Source organism: Melitaea cinxia, chromosome 20 (assembly GCF_905220565.1).
Source record: "Melitaea cinxia chromosome 20, ilMelCinx1.1, whole genome shotgun sequence".
NCBI classification, from domain to species: Eukaryota; Metazoa; Arthropoda; class Insecta; order Lepidoptera; family Nymphalidae; genus Melitaea; species Melitaea cinxia.
Genome location: NC_059413.1, coordinates 8,951,267 through 8,964,939, shown reverse-complemented (window position 1 = coordinate 8,964,939; position 13,673 = coordinate 8,951,267).

Below are 13,673 nucleotides of genomic sequence, written 5' to 3'. Positions count from 1 at the left end.
TTTAGAAAAAATATACTTCCTCACTAATCTGAAAACAAAATGTCAATCTCTATTACAATGACGAGCTTCCATACAAATTATAATCTCCTCTTTCATCCCTGTAAAGGTAGAATTTCTACAAACACGTTCACTAACTATTATCTTCCTGCCAAATTTCAACCTTGTAGCATAAAAAAAGAGAGATTATCATACAAATTTTCTATAGCCATTAGACTACATTAATCCGGCCTTGTCACAAAATTCGATTTAAGCGGACTTTTACTAACTTTAAACTACATCTGAGTCACATGTAGTACCAAAATGACGAACTTTCATACTTGAATCGTCAAACTTGTGAGAGTCCTAACAAAACTTTATTCCGCCCCTATCGAAAAAAGCTATATTGTACTACTACATAACTCTTCCCATTGCGAAATTTGTGCTAACTTATGGAATATGTACAAATCAGTGACTTCGCCACATAACAGGCTGGAATGATTTCGGACCACATTTTTTTTTACTTAATGACTTTTTATAGAAATGTCCTTTCCATTATTTTCGAAATATATGTCATTTGAATAGACTATCAGAAACGTTTCAACGGTCGATGCGTAGTGAAACTGAAAGAACTGCATGGTGGCTCGGACCAGACCCCGTGAAGCTGATTTATACAGCTAAATCGAGAATGAAAAATCATCTAAATTTCATAAATATGTAAAACAACACACAAGTCAATTAATATTTAAAGATATAATATAATAATTACTATTTGATGATTTGATGAAACATTCATAATATTCTTGTTTCTATGGGGAATGGAGATAAAGAGATTTATTTATCGCTGATGTAATAAAATGTGTTTGTTAAATACACTTTAATCTTATCATTCCATTTCATTATTAAACAATAATATTTTTCTGTAATAAAACGTAACCAAGGTGACCTTAGAAGGCGCAGAAATAAGATAGCAAATTAGGCTAATTCAATAAAGATTAAAAAATAACCTTGCTATATAGGGGACATCTATTAATTACGAGAGCTCAGAATCGGGGGGAGGGGCCCAATGTAATCTCACCACATCTAATTTAAACCTAACCTGGATTATCGAAAATCTCACCTCTCAATCTCAACTCCAAAATTTATAAAATAATATACGAAAAAGTACACGAGTCTTCATGGATTGAGTAAAAATTAAGAAAGTGTTGTTTTTTTTTTGCTTTAAATTTAATTTAATTTAAACTAACTATATCTAGTATACCTGAACGGTTTATTATTTTTCCGAATAATAATAATTGTGTTTGCTCGCAAACGAAAAAAAACCGACTTCAATTACATCGACAAGTAATACAACGTAGATCGACGAAGAAATAGTCAAGTAACTACGCTTATCAAAGATTACTCAAAAAGTAGTTATCAGATCTCAATAAAATTTATATGTGACCACATGATAAACATCAGCTTTCGATTAAATTAAAAATTATCAAAATCGGTACACCCAGTAAAAAGTTATTGCGGATTTTCGAGAGTTTCCCTCGATTTATCTGGGATCTCATCATCAGATCCTGGTTTCCTTATCATGGTACCAAACTAGGGATATCCCCTTTCCAACAAAAAAAGAATTATCAAAATCGGTACATCCAGTAGAAAGTTATGCGGTATAATACAACGTAGGTCGACAAAAAGCGTCAAGTAAAAACGCATTATTAGATATAACTCGAAAAGTAGTTGTTAGATCTCAAACAAATTTAAATGGGACCAATTGGCACACACCACCTTTCGATTAAAACAAAATTTGTTGAAATCGGTCTCCGCGGTCAAAAGTTCTGATGTAACATACATTTAAAAAAACAGTCGAATTGAGAACCTCCTCCTTTTTTGGAAGTCGGTTAAAAATGAACTTAGTTAGGGAATTGTCTAGAGAGAGGGGGGGTCCGGGCAAATCTCACTAAATCTCACCTAATGGGGGAGGGGTCTAAAGAGATCGAAAAATAGCTCACGTAATTGACGCCCCCATAGCATTAAAAAAACCGAATCTTTTTTTTAAATATAAAAGAAAAATACCGTCAATATTTAAAAACAAATATAGTATAATATGATGACAGTCATTCAGGTCCAGAAAATTAATATGAATGTATAAAACTTTGACTTACCTCTAAATATACTTATCCGACGCTTATTAAGTAATATTTAAGTACACCATAGTACATTAATGCATTGTTATTGATAAAAACCCTAAATACGGTAAGCGGAATTGAAAAATTACTTAAATAATTGCGTACGACAGCACAAGTGCCGACATATAGGTATATGGTGGCTTTGATTTTGAAACAACGTCAACATGATTGACGATCGGTAAATTTTTTACTTATTTATTGCGAACAAGAAGCTTGTATTAAACAGTGGAGAGTGCATCTAAAACATTTTAATGAAGACAAGTTTATTCACCCCAGTTGTGTTTTCTATCCCCCTCACACTTTATTTAAAATTGCCATGCTATGTACAAAAACTCCCAATCAATATGTGCGAAGGAGCAGACAGACATGTTCATTATTTAGCACGAAAGCATGCTTTTTTTGAGCAAATACTACCTATAAGTATATATATTATAGTAGTAATTTTTGAACGTATTGTTTTCCAAACAAAAGGATTTGTAGGGGAACCTGTGGGACCAACGCCCTTCGACAGTGTTCCCACTAGATTACAACATGGGGTTATTCAAGGGGCAGACCAACAAATTTCTGAAAGACTTGAACATTGAGTAGTTACTCTGATGCTGCAAATGTTCATGGGTGGGGCTAATCACTTAACATCAGGTGACCGCCTACTCATTTGTTCACTTTTTTTATAAAATAAAATGATTTTATTTAGTTCTGTGTGCAGGATCACTTGGTTTACTATTATCACTACACGCTCACTGGCAGAGAGTTTGCTAATAAATAGCATGTGTATTGGTGTTTATGCTTTGAACATGCTTATCTAAGAGCATGCTTATAACAAGCATACTATAGGTAGAAGAGTAAGCATGCTTATTATTGGTACATGCTCAAAAATTGACGGTCGTTTGAATTTTTAGCCTGCTAACTTCAGTGCGGGTGGAAGGGGACATGTTTTGAGCGCATCTAAACAGAACAGATTTGCTTATGGGCATGCTAGTATCGACCAGTTATTCTAGCCTGTCATATTATCTTCCTCTCGCATTTCACTAACAATTGACGCCTTGCATTCCAAGTAAAATCATAAGTCTATTTTGGAAACGTTTTCCATTTGATGCCGCTATTTCTAGTTATTCTAATAATCCTCTATATATCCACTTATATGTGTATATATTTATATTTTATCTTTTTTATGTTGTCCATATCACATTTTTTTCCTTTATTAGTATATATATATATATATATATATATATATATATATATATATATATATATATATATATGTAATATCTTATATTACATATAGTCCATAGTTTTCTGTGTTTATGTATGTATTCATGTCTATGTGTATTTTATCAGAATGCCACCAAAATGACCAACAAACAAATAGTGGTATTAAAAACCAATGTTAGAACTAATGGTCCTAACTTAAACTGAGGTCGTACCTTTTTGTGAGGCATGCTGCGAACATGTATAAATTATGTATTAGTTAAATACTTTTAATCAATAAGTTTATGTTTTCATTTTTTCTTTTATCTGTTTTTCGTTTGCGTTCACTTTGTCCTGTTATAAAGTATGCACTATTTGTTTTTTTTGTATAATTTTAACTTGATCAGCATGGTTTTTTACTAATAAATTTATTTATTATTAAAAGGATGATTTTACCAATTTTTTTTTCCAAAACCATGTGCATTGCTTATCCAAGAACATGGTCAAACCATGCATATAATAGCATATCTATCTGTACCTACCTTGATGTGGATGCTGATTTTCAGGATTTCGTAAGGTCTGTGTTCTCCTTTCTGGTTTTACTTCCCTAATTGTAGGGAGCTGCCATTTTGTTATTATAGCAACACTGTAGTCCAAAAAACAGTATGATTTGATTTTGATTTTAGGTTGACTACTTTTATTGTTCATAATAAGACACTATTAATAAAGAGAATATTCGCTTTTTGAAGAAGTTTTATTTTGTTTTTTAATATACCTACTTTATCTTTATTTAAACACTAGCTGTGCCCGCGGCTTCGCCCGCGTTTAAATCAGTGAGTCACAAAGTTTTCCCGGCAAACTTACCACGATGTCCTTAGATGGCGAAGTGGCTTCTTCCGGACCTGGACAGATATAATATCATAAATAACGGTTAGTTATTAAACAAGTTTGTTATTTTTGTTGGCGTCCTGTCGTGTTGGCGCATTGGCGCGTTGGCACGTTGGCGTGTAGGCGTGTTGGCGTATTGGTATATTGGCGTGTTGGCGTATTGGCGTGTTAGCGTATTGGCGTGTTGGAGTGTTGGCGTGTCGGAGTGTTGGCGTATTGACGTGTTGGCGTATTGGCGTATTGGCGTGTTGGCGTATTGGCGTGTTGGCACGTTGGCGTGCAGGCGTGTTGGCGAATTGGCGTGTTGGCGTATTGGCGTGTTAGCGTATTGGCGTGTTGGAGTGTTGGCGTGTCGGAATGTTGGCGTGTTGGCGTATTGGCGTGTTGGCGTATTGGCGTATTGGCGTGTTGGCGTGTTGGCGTGTTGGCGTGTTGGCGTGTTGGCGTGTTGGCGTGTTGGCGTGTTGGCGTGTTGGCGTGTTGGCGTGTTGGCGCATTGGCATATTGGCGTGTTGGCGCATTGGCATATTGGCGTGTTGGCGTATTGGCGTATTGGCGTGTTGGCGTATTGGCGTATTGGCGTGTTGGCGTATTGGCGTGTTGGCGTGTTGGCGTGTTGGCGCATTGGCATATTGGCGTATTGGCGTGTTGGCGTGTTGGCGCATTGGCATATTGGCGTGTTGGCGTGTTGGCGTATTGGCGTGTTGGCGTATTGGCGTATTGGCGTGTTGGCGTATTGGCGTGTTGGCATGTTGGCGTGTTGACCTGTTGGCGTATTGGCGCATTGGCGTATTGGCATGTTGACCTGTTGTCATGTTGGCGTGTTGGCGTATTGACGTGTTGGCGTGTTGGCGCATTGGCATATTGGCGTGTTGGCGTATTGGCGCGTTGGCGTATTGGCGTGTTGGAGTGTTGGCGTGTTGGAGTGTTGACGTGTTAGCGTGTTGGCGCATTGGCGTGTTGGCGTATTGGCGTTTTCGCATGTTGGCGTGTTGGCGTATGGGCACATTAAGCTAGTATCAAGCTAAAGTGAAGATGATGATGATGATGATGAACACGGAATCGACTATCTGTTTAAGCGTTATATCAAGTCAGTCAGTCAGTCCACTGCTGGACAAAGGCCTCACTGAGTTCGCGCAAGACATCCCGGTTTTCCGCAATATAACAATATATTTATATATAATTACTAGCTGTGCCCGCGGCTTCGCCCGCGTTTAAATCAGTGAGTCACAAAGTTTTCCTGGCAAACTTTCAGTGAAACTCAAAATCTCATCAAAATCGGCTTAGTCGTTCCGTAAACTTTCCTCTTGAAGCCCTCTCTCCATTGGTAAAACCGCATGAAAAGCCGTTCAGTAAATTTTGAGGCAATCGATCACATACCCTTTTGGGGACTTATTGTTGCCCGCGACTACGTTCGCGTGGTTATGATGTCTCTTACTTTAAAAACATAAGCCTTTCATACAAACTTCCGACCCCCGATTTATCTTTTACGTCCTATACAAAACCTACTTGCCAAATTTCAAGTATGTAGGTGTTATAGTTTCGGAGATTTCGTAATGAGTGAGTCAACCTACCATCGCCCGTTTTAACCCTAAAAGGGAGTTGATTTCTAAGGATACATTATTTAGACACCCTCTCACCATCTATAGAGCATACATTTTAAATTTCAAGTCTCTTACTTCAAAAACATAGGATTTTCATACAAACTTCCAACCCCCGTTTCACCCCCGTAGGAGTCGAGTTTCGTAAAATCCATTTTTAGCGGATGTCTACGTCCTATAAGGAGCCACCGGCCAAATTTTAAGTTTGTAGGTGTTATAGTTTTGGAGATTTCGTGATGAGTGACTTTTCGCTTTTATATATATACATACTAGCTGTGCCCGCGGCTTCGCCCGCGTTGAAATTAGTGTGTCACAAAGTTTTTCCGGCAAACTTCCAGTGAAACTCTCATCAAAATCGGCTTAGCCGTTCCGTAAACCTTCCTCTTGCCAATGATGGAGCCCTCTCTCCAATGGTGAAACCGCATGAAAATCCGTTCAGTAGATTTTGAGCGAATCGATCACATACACTTTTGGGGACTTTGTTTTATAATACACTAACTGTTGCCCGCGACTACGTCCGCGTGGTTATGAAGATAATATGCATTACTATTAAGATGTTTAACGCAAATTATTTTATTATTTCAGTCACTTGAAATGCTTATCAAACTGAGTAACTTTTTAAAAGGCACAATTTAGTATAATTTAATAGTTATTTTTATAAAACCTCTCTATACACCACATTTTTAGTTTTATTTTCAGGCTGTATATATTTCATACAAACTATCAACCCCAATTAAACCCCCTTAGAGGTGGAATATCGTAAAATTCGTTCTTAGCGGACGTCTGCTAACTATAATCTACCTCCCTGCCAAATTTTATCTTTGTCCAACCTGGATAGATAGATCATCCAGCCGTCTTTGAGTTCTCGTGATGAGTAAGTTAGTGACCTTTCTCTTATATCTCTTATATTATATTTCTCTTATATATAGATTACGATGCATTTTTTGGACACCTCCTCACCATCCATAGAGCATATATTTTAAATTTCAAGTCTCTTACTTCAAAAACAAGACTTTCATACACACTTCCGACGCCCGCTTTATCCCCTTACGGGTCGATTTTCGTAAAATCAGTTTTTAGCGGATGTCTAAGCCCTATAAGGAACCTACCTGCCAAATTTCAAGTTTGTAGCTGTTATAGTTTCGGAGGTTTCGTGATGAGTGAGTCAACCTACCATCCCCCGATTTAACTCCAAAAGAGAGTTGATTTCTAAAGATACATTATTTGGTCACCTTTCTACAATCTATAGAGCATACATTTTAAATTTCAAGTCTCTTACTTCAAAAACATAGGACTTTCATACAAACTTCCAACCCCTGTTTTATCCCCTTAGGGGTAGAGTTTCATAAAATTCGTTCTTAGCAAATGTATACGCCCTATAAGAAACGTATCTGCCAAATTTCAAGTTTGTAGGTGTTATAGTTTCGGAGATTTCGTGATGAGTAAGTCAACCTACCATCCCCCGTTTTAACCCCAAAAGGGAGTTGATTTCTAAAGATACATTATTTGAACACCTTCTCATCATTTATAAGGTATACATTTTAAATTTCAAGTCTCTTACTTCAAAAACATGGGACTTTCATACAAACTTCCAACCCCCTTTTTAACCCCTTAAGGGTCGAATTTTGTAAAATTCGTTCTTAGCGAATGTCTACGCTCTATAAGGAGCCTTTCCGCCAAATTTCAAGTTTGTAACTGTTATAGTTTCGGAGATTTCGTGATCAGTGAGCCGACCTACTATCCCCCGTTTTAACCCAAAAAGGGGTTGATTTCTAAAGATACATTATTTGGACACCTTTTCACCATCTATAGAGCTTACATTTTAAATTTCAAGTCTCTTACTTCAAAAACATAGGACTTTCATACAAACTTCCAACCCCCGTTTTACCCCTTAGGGGTTGAGTTTCGTAAAATCCGTTCTTAGCGGATGCCTACGTCTTATAAGGAACCTACCTGCCAAATTTCAAGTTTGTAGGTGTTATAGTTTCGGAGATTTCGTGATGAGTGAGTGACCTTTCGCTTTTATATATATTATAGATTAATAGCCTAATGGTTTAGAGTGTGGCTTCCTATTTGGGCGGTCGCAGTTCCATCCCGGGCATGGAACTCTGACTTTTCGGAGTTAAGTGCGTTTATGGAATTAAATAACACTTGCTTCAACGGTGAAGGAAATATCGTGAGGAAACTTGCACACCTGAGAGTTCCCCATTAAGTTCTCGAAGGTATGTGAATTCCGTCAATTCGCATTGGGCCAGCGTGATAGACTATGGCCTATAACCCTATTATGAGAGGAGACCTGCGCTAAGTAGTGAGCCATTGATAGGTTGCTGATGATGATGATGATCTTTATCTAAAAATATTTTTTATCTGTTTTAAGAATCTTTCAATCTTAGGGTACAGTGCAAATTTCATCAAGATTGGTTCAGTGGTTTAAAAGAAATGGGCCATAATGTTACACGAAGACTTTTTTCATTGTAACTTTTGTTACATCAGTTTACCTTTTCAATTCACTCTTGGATGTTTCTAAAAACACAAAATTATCTAATTATTTACTGTGTTAGGTGTCACTCATGTGCATTAAATACTCAAAGTGTGCGCGCCATAAAAATAAAGCAGCTAATTGGTGTAAATCTGTTTATCAACACTAAACTATACTGAGCTAGAACATGTTCACTGATTTTTTATTTTACGCATCGGCCTAACAGTGACAGTAAATTGCGACGTTGCCACATCCACTAAATGGCTCACTACAAGAGATAAAGACGGATATGCCCGCGTGGATTGGGCTGAGATCAAACTAATCGCAAATATTACGATAGAGTCCATCAAGTAACAACGCATCTTCGTCATCACGTTTTTTAGCCTACCAAATTTGATGGATCTAAATATCACTTAAGTTTGAAGATTCCTTATCTCTAACACATCATAATCTACCGAATTATCTTCAAAATGAAGCTAAAAACGATAAAAATATCAGCTCAAATAGAAAACGTTTTTGATAGATTATTACCATTATCGTCCATAGGAACACCCCTGTCCCTTTTCATTTTTGCGAGCTAACAGAATAAATAAGTCTTGTAAATGCTTGACAATTTTTTTAAATAGTATGGTTCCTGAACTTAGGATCAACGTGGTCACCCTACAGAAAGAGATAAAGAACATACGTGACGTAATTCAAGGTCAAATTTTTTGTCTTCAAAGTATTGTTTACGATGCACTCTACAGTGTTTTGTATAAGCTTCTTGAGTGCGATATATTCGCATGGGTGTTGCTAGTATGAAATTAAAGGATTGCTGTAATTACTGAAGTATATCTTTATCATTTTAAAGTATACTACTTTAAAGTGCAAAGCAATATATATGTGGGTAGATTTATTAACTAGTAATCTCAATTGTAAACAAGTCAACACAATCAGTAAAGAGTAGGATGGTACCAGACAGATCTGACAGTCGCGCGTCGAGCAACGCCTTAATCTTGTTAGAAAAATGATATAAACAAATCATAAAAAATCGAACTAAATAATTTTTAATCAAAAAGGGCGAATTAAAAAACTCTAATTTCACATAAATCACTACGTGGCCGTATAGGAATGAAGGGCGAAATATTACTTTCACGAACCAATAAATTTCCATATTTAATTCAGGTGTATCTATAGGCACATTTCTTAGCTGCCTCCCGTATTTCCCTTTTTTTTTTTTTTTTTTTTTTTTACGACAAATAGGCAGGCATTTGACCACAATCTCACCTGATGTTAAGTGACGATGCGGTCGAAGGTGGAGCATGCCTGCCTAATAACAGCCTATTCACTCTGGCCTTGAAGGCACCCAGATTGTATCGTTCGGGAAACACAGACGCGGGCAACGAGTTCCATTCCTTAGCTGTGCGCATCAGGATAGTAGAGCCAAAGCGTTTTGTGCGCGTAGGTGGCATATCGATGACATAAGGATGGAACGATCGACCGCGCCTAGTGTCCCGATGGCGGAAGGTTGTTGGGGGAATTAGATCGTGTAATTCCTTCGCACACTCACCGAAATATATTTTGTAGAACACCGACAGACGAGCTACCCTACGCCGATGATCGAGACTCTGCAACTTGGTGTCTGTCAGAGTAGGGTCACCTATGAGTCTCTTAGCTCGTTTTTCCACCGAGTCCAAAGTTGCCAGTTGGTATTTGGCGGATCCATCCCAAAGATGGCAGCAATACTCCATACAAGACCGAACTTGTGCTTGGTATAGTTGAAGCAGCTGTTCTGGAGTGAAGTATCGCCTGACCTTAGAGAGAATACCTAGTTTTTTTGCTGCAGTTTTTGCTTTGGACTCGATGTGTTGCCCAAAGTTCAGATTGGACGATAGCTCTACACCGAGGAGCTGTAGGGAGTCGGTAATTTCCACAGAAACATCCCGGAAAGTCGGAGCCAGGTGTAAAGGGCTCCGTTTAGAGGAGAACACACACGCCTGTGTTTTTGTAGCGTTGAACGTGACCAGGTTGGCATCGCCCCATTCGGAGACTGCCTGGAGGGCGACGTTCAAGCGGCTGACCATATCCTCTCGACAAGACTGGATAACATCCTTACTAGCCCCTGCACTCGAAAAGTATCTGTCCGTCACTGTGCAGTCGTCAGCGTACCCAAAGGTACCGGGGACGAGCAGATCGTTAATATGCAGCAGGAAGAGGGTAGCGGACAAGACTGATCCCTGAGGAACACCAGCGTCGATAGCCATTTGGTCCGACGAGTACCCGTCAATGACAACTCGTATTGAACGTTCGCTCAGGAAGTCAGAAATCCAAGTGCAAAGGCCAGGTGGAATACCATATGAAGGAAGCTTGCTTATAAGGCTCGCGTGCCAAACCCTGTCAAAGGCCTTCGAGATATCGAGAGACACGGCAAGTGCTTCGCCGTGTTTGTCAATGGCCTCACTCCAAATATGTGTGGCATACACTAGAAGGTTCCCAGTCGAACGGTGCTGGCGGAAACCGTACTGCCGGTCGCTGAGGAGATCGTTACCTTCCAAGTGGGCCAAGAGTTTGTTGTTAAGTTCACGTTCCATAGTCTTACAGAGTATGGATGTGACCGAGATGGGACGGTAATTGACAGGGTCTGCACGACTACCTTTTTTGGGCACAGGCTGCACGTTGGCAAGCTTCCAAGACTTCGGCACTTTGCCAGTCTTAAGTGACAGGCGGTACAGGCGTGTAAGAGGTGGAGACAACTCAGGGGCACAGGTACGCAGGACTATCGCTGGTATACCATCCGGTCCGCTGGCCTTGTTCACGTCTAGAGTTTGCAGGATTTTAAGGATCTCTTTTTGGCGTATGCGTACTTCTGCCATAATGCAGTCAGCACGAGTTGAGATTGGTGGAGTTTTTCCTGCAACATCTAGACGCGAGTTCTCAGCAAAAAGAGATGCAAACAAATCCGCTTTCTCTTTCGCAGAGTGGGCCAGTGATCCATCAGTCCTCAGCAATGGTGTCCCTACTTTAACAACGCGTTAGCGCAACGTTCATAGCACTGGTTTGATGCTGTTGCACTGGCGGTTGCGAGTTCAATTCCTGCACCTAACAAAGATGTAGCCATATATATGTTTGCCGTGGTGTGGGTATTTCTGCAGCCCTTGTGGGTCTCCCCACCGTGCCTCGGAAAGCACGTCAAGTTGTCGGTCCTGGTTGTTATCATGCACACCTGCTATTGATCGTTACTCATAGTATATATCCGCTAACCAACCACCAATAATATTCTTTGGGCGGGGTCTCTTAGGATCCGGCGACGGGACACGATGAACATATACAACAACTTGTTTTGAAAGTGGGCATTTTTAAACTGTTCCTATCTCCAGAAGCATAATCAATAGCACTTCTCCGCGCCTTTCTGGAAGGTTGGTAATTTCTAAGTTGTACTGTCTAGCCTCTGCTCCATTATATCCACTTTTGATTTCAACTCTTCCACTCCTTTTTCCTTTTGTTCAAGAATTACGACACGCTGTTCAATTTCTTCCTTTTTTTCAGATGTTCATATTTGTCACTCATGAACTGAAGTAAATTCTTAACATCATCAAGTTCATTTGTGATTTGAGTGAACCTTCCATCGCATTTTTTCGTATTTTATTCATCGGTTTTGATATTGTTGCATACCTTCATAAGTTACAGGTCCAGATGAAGGATTACCCTTGCGTTGGGTCAAATAATCAGGGGAACTTGACATATTCATATTCATTTCACCTAGTCTCGTTGAAGATGTACACTCATCAAAATGGTCAAATGTTCTGTCAGCTTCGGTCATAATATTTTATTCAATATGCTGCGATTATTCTGTGCTGAAACTACTCTGTACGCAACCGGTTCTCGCTATTGAATGCGGTGCAAACTTTATACACACAATACATAGCGTAAACACAACCAGTCAGCAACGATTCAATGGACGATATAGTAGCACGTGCCAGGTACCGCTAGCTTTAAAGGAGCTGATCTACCGGACAGTCCCCATGGAGGAGAAGTCTGGTCTTTTCGCCGAGGCCAGCTTGTCGCTGGAGGGATTCTGTTGCCTGCAGATCCGGGACCCTCCAATTATTGCGGCTGAAAGCTCCCGTAGGGGTTTTAGTCGGTATTGAAGGAGCTGATCTCATCGACCAAAATTAATATACCCGATTCTCAATTCGATTATATTTTTATTAAGTATGTTACCTCAGAACTTTTGACTGAGTGGACTGATTTCAATGTTCGTTGAAATCTCTACTTTCTGATGGTTAAAAAAAAATATATACTACTATGGTAAATGTTTACAAAAAATACAAAGAAATAATAGGTAGTAAGGCCCAGACCCTTCTATTCCCTTCCGTACTTGTGCTTTTTCGACATTGAGGTCAAAATAAGGTGAAAAAATAACTATTTTAAAGAAAAAAAAAATACAGTGTGCTTGAGACAAAAAAAAATGTAAGTTTTTACTAAATTTCGTAAAAAGAAATCTTATAAAAGATAAAAATAAAAAATAAAAACAAAAAACTTTATTTTTTGAATTTTTCACATGAATTTTGCGGTTATGCGAAAAAAAATGCGATTACAAAAGATGTAGATATTTTTATTACCTAGAGCTTAGACACTGAACTTTTCTCCACAGGACTAATAGTTTAGTCGGAAATCGAGATAAACCGTTTTTTACTCTTAAGCCCTACCACTTCCCGACCTTAGATCGCCCGTAATTTATTTTTCCTTTCATTTTCGTTGTATTCTCTTTTTAGGAATATATATGTATATATATGATGTTAATTATAAAATACACAGGAGTTCCAAGCCTTCCTGATATTCTAAGGCGGTAAATAAGCTCAATTCTACTCACAGTCCTTACTTCCGTATTACAACTTGCACACTAATATTATTCAACATAAAAGATAACATAACCTCATTTCATTTATCAAAGTCTTTTCTCGAGTAATTAAATCGCTAATTAATTAAACGTATCTTTGAAGACGGTAATTGAACATATTATCCAAGTTATATTAAATTTTATTTTTTATTTTTGGGGTAAGCGTTATATTTTTTTAAGAACATCGAATATATGTATGTTTGTGTAATTGTATATATATATATATATACAAATGTTGTCTACTATCGTATTGAACCGACTCCAAAAAAAGGATGAGGATCTCCATTCGACTGTATTTTCTATGTTACCTCAAAACTTTTTATTTGGTATACTAAGTTTGATTATTTTCTTTTTTATTCGAAAGCTAGTGCTTGTCTTGTGGTTTTATTTATGACTTCGACTTCGACTTTTTTGCAAATTGGTCAGTTTTTTTATTTGAATGCAAACACAATTATCAAGACTGATTCTGAGGCCAAACGAGCGTA